The sequence below is a fragment of the Neodiprion fabricii genome, chromosome 6, assembly GCF_021155785.1.
Source record: "Neodiprion fabricii isolate iyNeoFabr1 chromosome 6, iyNeoFabr1.1, whole genome shotgun sequence".
Taxonomy (NCBI): domain Eukaryota; kingdom Metazoa; phylum Arthropoda; class Insecta; order Hymenoptera; family Diprionidae; genus Neodiprion; species Neodiprion fabricii.
In genome coordinates, this window is record NC_060244.1 from 8401299 (window position 1) to 8415410 (window position 14112).

The 14112-nt window shown below is 40.3% G+C and overlaps 1 long non-coding RNA gene across 1 annotated transcript; it reads right to left on the minus strand.

The window, feature by feature from the left end:
* Window positions 1–12311: 12311 nt before the first annotated feature.
* On the minus strand, window positions 12312–13508 carry LOC124184396. Its single transcript, XR_006871188.1, has 3 exons — window positions 13481–13508; window positions 13159–13241; window positions 12312–12808 (listed from the first exon to the last, which is right to left on the minus strand). It is a non-coding gene; the product is annotated as an uncharacterized LOC124184396 (long non-coding RNA).
* Between the last annotated feature and the right edge of the window lie 604 nt (window positions 13509–14112).

Consider the following 14112-nt stretch of genomic DNA (forward strand, 5'->3'; position numbering starts at 1 on the left):
TTCGTACTACCGTTTATAGACTAATTGGATCCCCTGATTGTGTTCTTCCTATTTTCTATCGCATCTAAATTATTATCTAATTCGTTGGTTCTTTCTTATCAGTGTCAGCCTAACCATCTTCACCATTTTCGCGGAGCCCACAAACTATTTATCCCATCTCTAATTTGATGTTCCGCCGTTAAATCTGATTCATTAGAATCTTAGGAATACGAAAACCACTATTAAAAAATCTTTTCAAATCAATAGCCGAAAAAATACTATTCCGTTAGTAGCATCCCCAGATTCATTGATCTCGGTGACGTGGGACTATAAGCAATTGTATTCTTTTCAAAAGTTAGCAATAATTAATTGCAACATTTTTTAAAATTCGTGAATGTATGGGGAAGCGTCAAATGGGATCAACTCTCATTGTCGGATAACTGACACCATAGGGTCCTTGTAAAATGAACTTTGCTTCTGAATTCACCAGATCACGTCAGTAATCGTAATTTCAGCGTACTAGCATGCCTCAATGAAGACAAATGTACAAGTTACATTCCTACTCATTGATTTACCGATTAAATGACAGAGAAGTAATTCATACCCTCATAGTATCTTTATTACAATATCACCAGCAATATAACTACCGGCGTAGCTTCGACGATCCCACCGCTTACACCAGCTTTCCTTTGAGCATTAGCAATGAATATCACCCGCCTAACTGGTGGCCAGTCGATGGCGGTGCTAAACTAACCCCATCCCATCCCATACTTCCTCCTTTGCGCGTCGCGACCCCGGCCTCGTACGTTTCGTCCTTGTTGACGCCACTCGGGTGTATCGACCCAAGTGTCCTTGAACCTGCACCAGGGCTGCTAGAGCAGCCGGAGCCCCGAGAGGTACCAGACTACCCTCCCTCGGCTAGACGGCTCCGGCAGCCCCCGACGTGACCGAACGTTTCCCAACCCCGAAAAACCCAGGACATTCCCCCCATGGCCGCGGGTGAACTCTTATGACCTCCCGCGATTTATCGAAGAGACGCGACGCCCGTAACCCCCAGAAACCGTACCGAGTTCTGGATTTGGTACGTATACTCCTTTTCCCGCGGCCTTCATTTCAAGGTTCAGCACCGTCGTGAAGTTCCAGGATCATCTGTTGTAAACCCTAGTGCCTGCGGGCGAAACAGACCCGGTATCTTTCAAAATAAACGTATTTTTCAACATCTGAAGACTATCTGAAGCAAACTTACGTACGAACGAGGATATGTGGAGAATGTTGATGAAAGTGGTGAAATATTTTCAATTGATTATATTATCGGGGCATAATTGTCTGGGAATATTTCGTACAACTGAATAATAACTGAATTTGCTGGTATTCAGAGTTGGAAAATGATGCGGTTTCTTGTCCAACTTTATAAATTGCGGAGGTCCAATTTCGTGGTAATCACTAAAGCCGTTAACTGAAGAATATAAAGACAGTTGCCCCAATGGGCTTTGGTGTGACAACCGAAAATCGGCGTGCACTTGCGCTCCCTGAGATGTTCCAACAATAGAGTTGAGAACTTAATGCAGAACATCGGAGAGTTACCGATTTCGACGTGATGCTGGCTGCATTCTCCTCCCTAGTAACACAGTCTTCGCAATGGTAAGCCCAAGCCAGTACTCAGCGTCTGTGTACTTACCGACTTGTCGGCGATACAGAAAGTTAATAATGAGAATAAATTTCTTCAAACATTCGTAGAAAAACAGTGATTTAATTGCAGTATAGGTACCCGAGAGAAGAATGTATACTTAAATCATAAATAATAGTAGATCAGATGTAATGACGATGCAGAGACCAAAAAATATTTATGTATATGCGGTCCATGTACGATATTAACATATATGATCCATTTACGATGAATACGCGATGCATACTATAAATTTAATAATTTTCCAGGAGACGAACTAGATTACCCACAATAATATATCTACAATATGAAAATGGAAGGATTATTCATTTCGAAATAGGATTCTATTCGATACGCGCTCGATGTATTCCATACCATTAATATTCATAATTATTCCAACAACTTTTCATTTGCTCGCGCGATCTAGAATTTTCGTAGGCATAGAATCGGAACGCTGTTTTAGCTAGTCGCAAGCCAAGTATCTACGTTGAGTAGATAAAGCAGAATTGTTTTTCGAAAAGTGTTCGCATGGAAAAAAATTCGGAGTAGCTGTAATACATCACGAATGCGCTGATTTTAATCGAAATGAAACGGATGCTTCGTGTATGAGACAGTATTTAACGCAGTGTCCTGATTAAAAGGCCTAAAAAGTGAATGTCGGCAATTGTTTTTTTTTCATGGGAAGAGAAAGAACAATGTTTCTTAAAACTTCGAGTGTATTTTAACGCACATTGGAAAGGTACGAGCAAAAATTTCTATCATCCGACTGCCGCAGAACAGCAGCATTATTAGCTGACTCGTTAACTGAAGAATATATCTAGTCAACGGCTGACCATCGAAGGGCCTAACCACTTGAGTCTGGAATCAGCAGGAAAGATAAAATGCGTATTTCTTGTCTCATTGTCAAATGTTAAAACTAAAACTGAAATCATTATGCATCATATCATATCATCGTACATCATACATCATACATCATGATACATCATACACAGTATTGAAGTTCGAAACCAAAGTTTGGATGTCAGATTTTCGAAAAGTAACGTCACCAAAATTTGACGTCATCGATTTGAGATTCAGCTGACCGAATTCTTCAGTCTGGAAACAACCGCGCAGTGGAGCGGACGGATGAGAATCGCGCTCCGCAAATTTCGAGTACCGGGTTCTCAACCTCCTGGATCCTGCGCTCGGGGTCCGGTACCTAGTGAAAATCGACTTCCGGGAAGAGCGCTCCATAGTTTCTGCGCTCTAGGTCCGCTACCTGGTGAAAATCGACTTCCAGGACAAAAGCTCCGTAGTTCTTGCGCTCCAGGTTAGCGACCTGGTGAAACTCGACTTCCTTGACAAGCGCTACGTAGTTCTGGCTGTCCAGGTCCTTGACCTGGTGACTTTTGACCTTCCGGACTAATTTTCAAGCTTACAAGTTTGACTAATGGAAACGTCATGTTTTGTACTATCGAACCAATAAGCATGCTTCGGATAACATTTTGAATCGGCAAAAGAACCAAACGGCCAGAAACAAACATATTGCAATTGCAATTGGGCATGAATCCTCACACAATATTTTTGACGTGTTCTAATACTCGAAATATTAATCAGTATTCGAGGTGTAACCCGAGGTGGTTATCGGTGATTGTTGGAGGTAGTCGGAGGTGGACGAGGAGGAGGACGAGGATTTGTGCACGGTGAGTAAAACATTTTCATGATATTTTGTGGCATTTGTAATTGTATTTTATCTGAAATATTTCAAACTTGTCATGTTTACAATAAATTATTTCAATTCATTTTTCGCGCAAGCACAAATTCAATAGTTATAAATGCGCTAATGATATTTACTATATTATCAATCAATTAATTAATTATATCAATCCTTACATAATGTTTTCGATGTGTTCTTATACTGAGAATATTTATTACTATTCCAGGTATAACCCGAGGTGGTTAGCAGTGGTTGTTGGAGGAGGTTGGCGGTGGTTGGCGGTCGTTGGAGGTGGTCGGAGGTGGACGATGAGAACATGGCGGACGAGAAGGACGAGGATTTGTGCTCGGTGAGAAAAACATTTTTATGACATTTGATGGCAATTGTAATTATATTTCATCTGAAATATTACAAACTTGTCACGTTTACAATAAATTATTTCAATTCATTTTTCGCGCAAGCACATGTTCAGTAGCTTCAAATGCGCTAATAAAATTTATTATATTATTAACTAAGAAATTAATTACATTAATCCTTACATAATATTTTTGATGTGTTCTGATACTGAAAATATGTATTACTATTCCAGGTATAACCCGAGGTAGTTCGCTTGACTGAGTCTCAAAGCCCTGTTGACACAAAAGCAGCTATTCGATAGAAATTATAGTTTATAGTTTACACAGCCCATTGCATGATATTTCATTATAAATACATATGTTTCAATGTATTTAGGAACAATTTATCAAATGTACAGAGGTCATGTGCAAATAATAAATGAATTGATTCGACCGCAGTTTGATGTATTCATTAGATAACAATAAACTTAAGCTTTAGCAATAAATTTAAGCTTTGTTACTTCTTTTATTTTATTATGGATAATCAAAAACATTTCCGACTATTCGTGCTGTAGAAGCATGGGGATTAAACCAAATGTAGCGAAAGATTAGAAACAGTGTATGTAGAGTACGGGTATTTTTCTAATAATGCAAACACGTGCCGCTGGCTTAGTTTTGACATATCTAGAATACCACGCCTTGCGAATTAGCTTTCCAGACAGAGATGAATGATGAATTTTAAGGACTGCATTATCGTTGTTGAATACTCTATGCCTCATGGGAAAAGAAAATCTGTAACGATAAAATTGATGCACCGGATCATCGTCGACTTTAAATTTCGAAATGTACTACCATTTCCGAACACCTCCAACCATCCTATTTACCGATATTACTAGATTAGCTATGACATGAAAAGAGAAGAATTATTCATTTCGAAATGGGATTCTATTCGACGCGCGCTCGATGTATTCCATAACATCACTATTCATAATTATTCCAACAACTTTTCATTTGCTCTCTCGATCTTGAATTTTCATAGGCATAGAATCGAAACGCTGTTTTAGCTGGTCGCAAGTGAAGTATGTGCGTTGGGTGGAGGAGCAGAATCGTTTTTCGAAAAGTATTCGGATGGAAAAAAATTCAGAGTAACTGTAATACATCACGGATGCGCTAATTTTGAACGAGATGAAATGGATGCTTCGTATATGAGACAGTATTTAACGCTGCGTAGTGATTTAAAGACCTAGAAAGGTGATAGGGAAAGAAAGAACGACGCTTCTTAACACTTCGAGTGTATTTTAACACACATTTGAAAGATACGAGCGAAATCTTTCATCATCCAACTGTCGCAGAACGGCAGCGTTAATAGCCGACCCGTTCACTGAAGAATATATCTTCAGTCAACAGCTGACCATCGAAGGGTCTGCTAACTAAAAGCATTATACATCATATCATATCATCATACATCATACATCGTACATCATACATCATCATACATAGTATCAAAGTTCGAAACCATAGTTTGGATGTCGGATGTTCGGAAAGTGACGTCACCAATTCAAAATCAGCTAGCCGAATTCCTCAGTCGGGAAACAACCGCGCAGTAGAGCGGACGTATGAGAGTCGCGCTCCGCAAATTTCGAGTACCGGGTTCTCAACCTCCCGGATCCCGCGCTTCGGGCCGCTACGTATTTCGAGTACCGGGTTCTCAACCTCCCGGATCTCGCGCTTCGGGTCCGCTACGCGTTGAAACTCGACTTCCAGGATAAGCGCTCCGTGGTTCCTGGTTCACGTTTACAATAAATTATTTCAATTCGTTTTTCGCGCAACCCCAAATTCGGTAGCTGTCAGTCCGCTAATAAAATTTCTCGACTTCCAGGATAAGCGCTCCGTGGTTCCTGGTTCATGTTTACAATAAATTATTTCAATTCGTTTTTCGCGCAACCCCAAATTCGGTACCTGTCAGTCCGCTAATAAAATTTCTCGACTTCCAGGATAAGCGCTCCGTGGTTCCTGGTTCATGTTTACAATAAATTATTTCAATTCGTTTTTCGCGCAACCCCAAATTCGGTACCTGTCAGTCCGCTAATAAAATTTCTCGACTTCCAGGATAAGCGCTCCGTGGTTCCTGGTTCATGTTTACAATAAATTATTTCAATTCGTTTTTCGCGCAACCCCAAATTCGGTACCTGTCAGTCCGCTAATAAAATTTCTCGACTTCCAGGATAAGCGCTCCGTGGTTCCTGGTTCACGTTTACAATAAATTATTTCAATTCGTTTTTCGCGCAACCCCAAATTCGGTAGCTGTCAGTCCGCTAATAAAATTTCTCGACTTCCAGGATAAGCGCTCCGTGGTTCCTGGTTCACGTTTACAATAAATTATTTCAATTCGTTTTTCGCGCAACCCCAAATTCGGTACCTGTCAGTCCGCTAATAAAATTTCTCGACTTCCAGGATAAGCGCTCCGTGGTTCCTGGTTCACGTTTACAATAAATTATTTCAATTCGTTTTTCGCGCAACCCCAAATTCGGTACCTGTCAGTCCGCTAATAAAATTTCTCGACTTCCAGGATAAGCGCTCCGTGGTTCCTGGTTCACGTTTACAATAAATTATTTCAATTCGTTTTTCGCGCAACCCCAAATTCGGTACCTGTCAGTCCGCTAATAAAATTTCTCGACTTCCAGGATAAGCGCTCCGTGGTTCCTGGTTCATGTTTACAATAAATTATTTCAATTCGTTTTTCGCGCAACCCCAAATTCGGTACCTGTCAGTCCGCTAATAAAATTTCTCGACTTCCAGGATAAGCGCTCCGTGGTTCCTGGTTCATGTTTACAATAAATTATTTCAATTCGTTTTTCGCGCAACCCCAAATTCGGTACCTGTCAGTCCGCTAATAAAATTTCTCGACTTCCAGGATAAGCGCTCCGTGGTTCCTGGTTCACGTTTACAATAAATTATTTCAATTCGTTTTTCGCGCAACCCCAAATTCGGTAGCTGTCAGTCCGCTAATAAAATTTCTCGACTTCCAGGATAAGCGCTCCGTGGTTCCTGGTTCACGTTTACAATAAATTATTTCAATTCGTTTTTCGCGCAACCCCAAATTCGGTACCTGTCAGTCCGCTAATAAAATTTCTCGACTTCCAGGATAAGCGCTCCGTGGTTCCTGGTTCACGTTTACAATAAATTATTTCAATTCGTTTTTCGCGCAACCCCAAATTCGGTAGCTGTCAGTCCGCTAATAAAATTTCTCGACTTCCAGGATAAGCGCTCCGTGGTTCCTGGTTCACGTTTACAATAAATTATTTCAATTCGTTTTTCGCGCAACCCCAAATTCGGTACCTGTCAGTCCGCTAATAAAATTTCTCGACTTCCAGGATAAGCGCTCCGTGGTTCCTGGTTCACGTTTACAATAAATTATTTCAATTCGTTTTTCGCGCAACCCCAAATTCGGTACCTGTCAGTCCGCTAATAAAATTTCTCGACTTCCAGGATAAGCGCTCCGTGGTTCCTGGTTCACGTTTACAATAAATTATTTCAATTCGTTTTTCGCGCAACCCCAAATTCGGTACCTGTCAGTACGCTAATAAAATTTCTATAACTTTATAATCTTCTCATAATCTTTCTGGTAGATTATATCGATAAAAAAATTATATTAAACCTTACACATTATTTTTGATTTGTTCTCATGCTGAAAATATTTATCACTATTCAAGGTATAACCTGAGGTGGTTGAAGGTAGTCGGAGGTGGACGAGGAGGAGGACGAGGAGGACGAGGATTTGTGCTGGGTGAGTAGAACACTTTTATAATATTTGATGGCAATTGTAATTATATTTCATCTGAAATATTACAAACTTGTCACATTTACAATAAATTATTTCAAATCATTTTTCGTGCAAGCACATATTCAGTAGCTATGAATAATCTCATACAATTTATTATATTATTAATTATTCAATTAATATTCCTATAATATTTAATGGCAATTGTAATTACATTTCATCTGAAATATTACAAACTTGTCACGTTTACAATAAATTATTTCAATTCATTTTTCGTGCAAGCACATATTCAGTAGCTATGAATAATCTTATACAATTCATTATATTATTAGTTAGTTGATTAATTACATTAATCCTTACACAATATTTTTGATGTGTTTCTATACTAAAAGTATTCATTACTATTCCAGGTATTACCCGAGGTGGTCGGAGGTGGACGAGGAGGAGGACCAGGTGGACGAGGAGGAGGACGAGGTGGCCGAGGAGGAGGCGGGGTGGGTCGTGGGAGAGGACCTCTCCTCTCCTCAGAGGAGGGGAGGGGGAGGGGCAGGGAAGGGGGAGCGGTGGGCGGGGAGGGGGAAGGGAAGGGAAGGGAAGGGAAGGGAAGGGAAGGGAAGGGAAGGGGCGGGGCGGGGAGGGGGCAGGAGGGGGAGGGGGGTGAGGGGGAGGGAGGGGGAGGGCGGGAGGGCGGGAGGGCGGTAGGGCGGGAGGGTGGGTGGGAGGGAGGGTGGGAAGCGGGGCGGGGCGGGAGAGAGTGGAGGACGGATGTCGATGCGAGACCATTATAGTTAATAGAGAAGTATACGCCCCCCCCCCCCCCCCCCCCCCCCGCGCCCGCCCGCCCGCCCTCCCGCCCCGCCCCGCTTCCCACCCTCCCTCCCACCCACCCTCCCACCCTCCCGCCCTCCCGCCCTCCCCCCCTCCCTCCCCCCTCACCCCCCTCCCCCTCCCGCCCCCTCCCCGCCCCGCCCCTTCCCTTCCCTTCCCTTCCCATCCCTTCCCTTCCCTTCCCTTCCCTTCCCCCTCCCCGCCCACCGCTCCCCCTTCCCTGCCCCTCCCCCTCCCCTCCTCTGAGGAGAGGAGAGGTCCTCTCCCACGACCCACCCCGCCTCCTCCTCGTCCACCTCGTCCTCCTCCTCGTCCACCTGGTCCTCCTCCTCGTCCACCTCCGACCACCTCGGGTAATACCTGGAATAGTAATGAATACTTTTAGTATAGAAACACATCAAAAATATTGTGTAAGGATTAATGTAATTAATCAACTAACTAATAATATAATGAATTGTATAAGATTATTCATAGCTACTGAATATGTGCTTGCACGAAAAATGAATTGAAATAATTTATTGTAAACGTGACAAGTTTGTAATATTTCAGATGAAATGTAATTACAATTGCCATTAAATATTATAGGAATATTAATTGAATAATTAATAATATAATAAATTGTATGAGATTATTCATAGCTACTGAATATGTGCTTGCACGAAAAATGATTTGAAATAATTTATTGTAAATGTGACAAGTTTGTAATATTTCAGATGAAATATAATTACAATTGCCATCAAATATTATAAAAGTGTTCTACTCACCCAGCACAAATCCTCGTCCTCCTCGTCCTCCTCCTCGTCCACCTCCGACTACCTTCAACCACCTCAGGTTATACCTTGAATAGTGATAAATATTTTCAGCATGAGAACAAATCAAAAATAATGTGTAAGGTTTAATATAATTTTTTTATCGATATAATCTACCAGAAAGATTATGAGAAGATTATAAAGTTATAGAAATTTTATTAGCGTACTGACAGGTACCGAATTTGGGGTTGCGCGAAAAACGAATTGAAATAATTTATTGTAAACGTGAACCAGGAACCACGGAGCGCTTATCCTGGAAGTCGGGAAATTTTATTAGCGGACTGACAGGTACCGAATTTGGGGTTGCGCGAAAAACGAATTGAAATAATTTATTGTAAACGTGAACCAGGAACCACGGAGCGCTTATCCTGGAAGTCGAGAAATTTTATTAGCGGACTGACAGCTACCGAATTTGGGGTTGCGCGAAAAACGAATTGAAATAATTTATTGTAAACGTGAACCAGGAACCACGGAGCGCTTATCCTGGAAGTCGAGAAATTTTATTAGCGGACTGACAGCTACCGAATTTGGGGTTGCGCGAAAAACGAATTGAAATAATTTATTGTAAACGTGAACCAGGAACCACGGAGCGCTTATCCTGGAAGTCGGGAAATTTTATTAGCGGACTGACAGGTACCGAATTTGGGGTTGCGCGAAAAACGAATTGAAATAATTTATTGTAAACATGAACCAGGAACCACGGAGCGCTTATCCTGGAAGTCGAGAAATTTTATTAGCGGACTGACAGGTACCGAATTTGGGGTTGCGCGAAAAACGAATTGAAATAATTTATTGTAAACATGAACCAGGAACCACGGAGCGCTTATCCTGGAAGTCGAGAAATTTTATTAGCGGACTGACAGCTACCGAATTTGGGGTTGCGCGAAAAACGAATTGAAATAATTTATTGTAAACGTGAACCAGGAACCACGGAGCGCTTATCCTGGAAGTCGAGAAATTTTATTAGCGGACTGACAGCTACCGAATTTGGGGTTGCGCGAAAAACGAATTGAAATAATTTATTGTAAACGTGAACCAGGAACCACGGAGCGCTTATCCTGGAAGTCGAGAAATTTTATTAGCGGACTGACAGGTACCGAATTTGGGGTTGCGCGAAAAACGAATTGAAATAATTTATTGTAAACATGAACCAGGAACCACGGAGCGCTTATCCTGGAAGTCGAGAAATTTTATTAGCGGACTGACAGCTACCGAATTTGGGGTTGCGCGAAAAACGAATTGAAATAATTTATTGTAAACGTGAACCAGGAACCACGGAGCGCTTATCCTGGAAGTCGAGTTTCAACGCGTAGCGGACCCGAAGCGCGAGATCCGGGAGGTTGAGAACCCGGTACTCGAAATACGTAGCGGCCCGAAGCGCGGGATCCGGGAGGTTGAGAACCCGGTACTCGAAATTTGCGGAGCGCGACTCTCATACGTCCGCTCTACTGCGCGGTTGTTTCCCGACTGAGGAATTCGGCTAGCTGATTTTGAATTGGTGACGTCACTTTCCGAACATCCGACATCCAAACTATGGTTTCGAACTTTGATACTATGTATGATGATGTATGATGTACGATGTATGATGTATGATGATATGATATGATGTATAATGCTTTTAGTTAGCAGACCCTTCGATGGTCAGCTGTTGACTGAAGATATATTCTTCAGTGAACGGGTCGGCTATTAACGCTGCCGTTCTGCGACAGTTGGATGATGAAAGATTTCGCTCGTATCTTTCAAATGTGTGTTAAAATACACTCGAAGTGTTAAGAAGCGTCGTTCTTTCTTTCCCTATCACCTTTCTAGGTCTTTAAATCACTACGCAGCGTTAAATACTGTCTCATATACGAAGCATCCATTTCATCTCGTTCAAAATTAGCGCATCCGTGATGTATTACAGTTACTCTGAATTTTTTTCCATCCGAATACTTTTCGAAAAACGATTCTGCTCCTCCACCCAACGCACATACTTCACTTGCGACCAGCTAAAACAGCGTTTCGATTCTATGCCTATGAAAATTCAAGATCGAGAGAGCAAATGAAAAGTTGTTGGAATAATTATGAATAGTGATGTTATGGAATACATCGAGCGCGCGTCGAATAGAATCCCATTTCGAAATGAATAATTCTTCTCTTTTCATGTCATAGCTAATCTAGTAATATCGGTAAATAGGATGGTTGGAGGTGTTCGGAAATGGTAGTACATTTCGAAATTTAAAGTCGACGATGATCCGGTGCATCAATTTTATCGTTACAGATTTTCTTTTCCCATGAGGCATAGAGTATTCAACAACGATAATGCAGTCCTTAAAATTCATCATTCATCTCTGTCTGGAAAGCTAATTCGCAAGGCGTGGTATTCTAGATATGTCAAAACTAAGCCAGCGGCACGTGTTTGCATTATTAGAAAAATACCCGTACTCTACATACACTGTTTCTAATCTTTCGCTACATTTGGTTTAATCCCCATGCTTCTACAGCACGAATAGTCGGAAATGTTTTTGATTATCCATAATAAAATAAAAGAAGTAACAAAGCTTAAATTTATTGCTAAAGCTTAAGTTTATTGTTATCTAATGAATACATCAAACTGCGGTCGAATCAATTCATTTATTATTTGCACATGACCTCTGTACATTTGATAAATTGTTCCTAAATACATTGAAACATATGTATTTATAATGAAATATCATGCAATGGGCTGTGTAAACTATAAACTATAATTTCTATCGAATAGCTGCTTTTGTGTCAACAGGGCTTTGAGACTCAGTTAAGTTGAATCTCGATTTTTACCGTTGTATGTAGGACATTGGGTTACGAGAACAAATGCGAATTACGAAGAACTCCGTGTTAGAGATGAGGATATTTTAGTTCAAGTATACCTATACACAGAAATCCGTATGTGAATATACTAAAACATCTATGTTTATTGTAAAAGTCTTGTTTTAAATATGTGCATATATGTATATACACATTCATAAGTATATATATACATATATACACATACATGTACATAAATAATTGCCAAGAAATTAGGAACACTCGCAACTTGTCGCAAATAGAGTAAAACGTAAGGTTAATAATATACAAATTACACAAGCGTACCGTAAAACATGGCAAGGGTAATCCTAGTGCAGTGATGGTACAAACTGAAGAAATATACATTTACATATACATGATATAAATTAAAAGACTAGAAAAGAGTATTCAGAGAGCTTATCTAATTCCGATTTTGTCAGAATAGATCATCAACATAATCAATATACGGTTAAAGCTGTATTAGCTACATTCACTATTAGAGATAATATTTTTCATCCATTTTTATAGTTATTTAATTTCTTGTACAACAATTTTTCAAATTTCACCGCAAAATGCCCAACGAGTTCTCGTAGTGCAAATGCGAGTCCAATTACCTCACAGATGGCATTAAATTGATTTTTGCCTTCTCGCGTCGAGTTATAAATACAGAGAAATCTCAATGTGAGCTCATTTCTATAAGATTTATTGCAGTGCTATATTCGTAGATGTACATGTTATTCTATATTATATACTGCCCTAAATTTTAAACACACAGCACAACAATGGCTGAAAGCACAATGGCAAGAAGAGAGGAGCAATCTGCATCTTGATAAATCTTTTCTTCTGCATACGTAGCGGAGCGATGTCACGTCAGAGGATATGTACTAGTGGATCACTAGGTGGGGCACAGATCTGAAACATAATTATGTTAAAAATTTTCAACATTCCTTACAGAAAGTAGGTACGTTGCCAGACCTTACATACCAACAATGAATATTCATAGAGGCTTTATTCATAAATACTTACAAAAGTAAGCTAATATTTTACCCGCAATTGCTTATTACTGATAACTTGATATGATAATATCCCCTCCCCGCCCCTCCCCGCATACATCTACTTCTACTCCTACTCTACTCCAACTCCTATTCCTACTCCGACTTCTACCACTTCTACTTCTACTCCTACTACTCCTACTCCTGATCCTACTCCTATTCCTGATCCTACTCCTACTCTAATGAATATGATAATAATGTTATACTCACAGTACACAAGTCCTCGTCATCCTCGTCCTCCTCCTCGCCCACCTCGATCACCCGCAACCTCCGCTAACCACCTCGTGTTATACCTGGAATAGTAATAAATGTTTTAAGTATAGGAACACATAAAAAATATTATGCAAGTATTAATGTAATCAATCAATTAATTAATATATAATAAATTTTATAATCGCATTTGAAGCTACTGAACATCTGCTTACGCGAAAAATAAATTGAAATAATTTATTGTCAACCTGACAAGTTTGTAATATTTCAGATGAAATATAATTACAATTGCCATCAAATATTATAAAAATGTTTCACTCACCGAGCACAAATCCTTGTCCTCCTCGTCCTCCTCCTCGTCTGGCTCGACCACCTCCAACCACCGCCAACCACCGCCAACCTCCTCCAACAACCACTGCTAACCACCTCGGGTTATACCTGGAATAGTAATAAATATTCTCAGTATAAGAACACATCGAAAACATTATGTAAGGATTGATATAATTAATTAATTGATTGATAATATGGTAAATATCATTAGCGCATTTATAACTATTGAATTTGTGCTTGCGCGAAAAATGAATTGAAATAATTTATCGTAAACATGACAAGTTTGAAATATTTTAGATAAAATACAATTACAAATGCCACAAAATATCATGAAAATGTTTTACTCACCGTGCACAAATCCTCGTCCTCCTCCTCGTCCACCTCCGACTACCTCCAACAATCACCGATAACCACCTCGGGTTACACCTCGAATACTGATTAATATTTCGAGTATTAGAACACGTCAAAAATATTGTGTGAGGGTTCATGCCCAATTGCAATTGCAATATGTTTGTTTCTGGCCGTTTGGTTCTTTTGCCGATTCAAAATGTTATCCGAAGCATGCTTATTGGTTCGATAGTACAAAACATGACGTTTCCATTAGTCAAACTTGTAAGCTTGAAA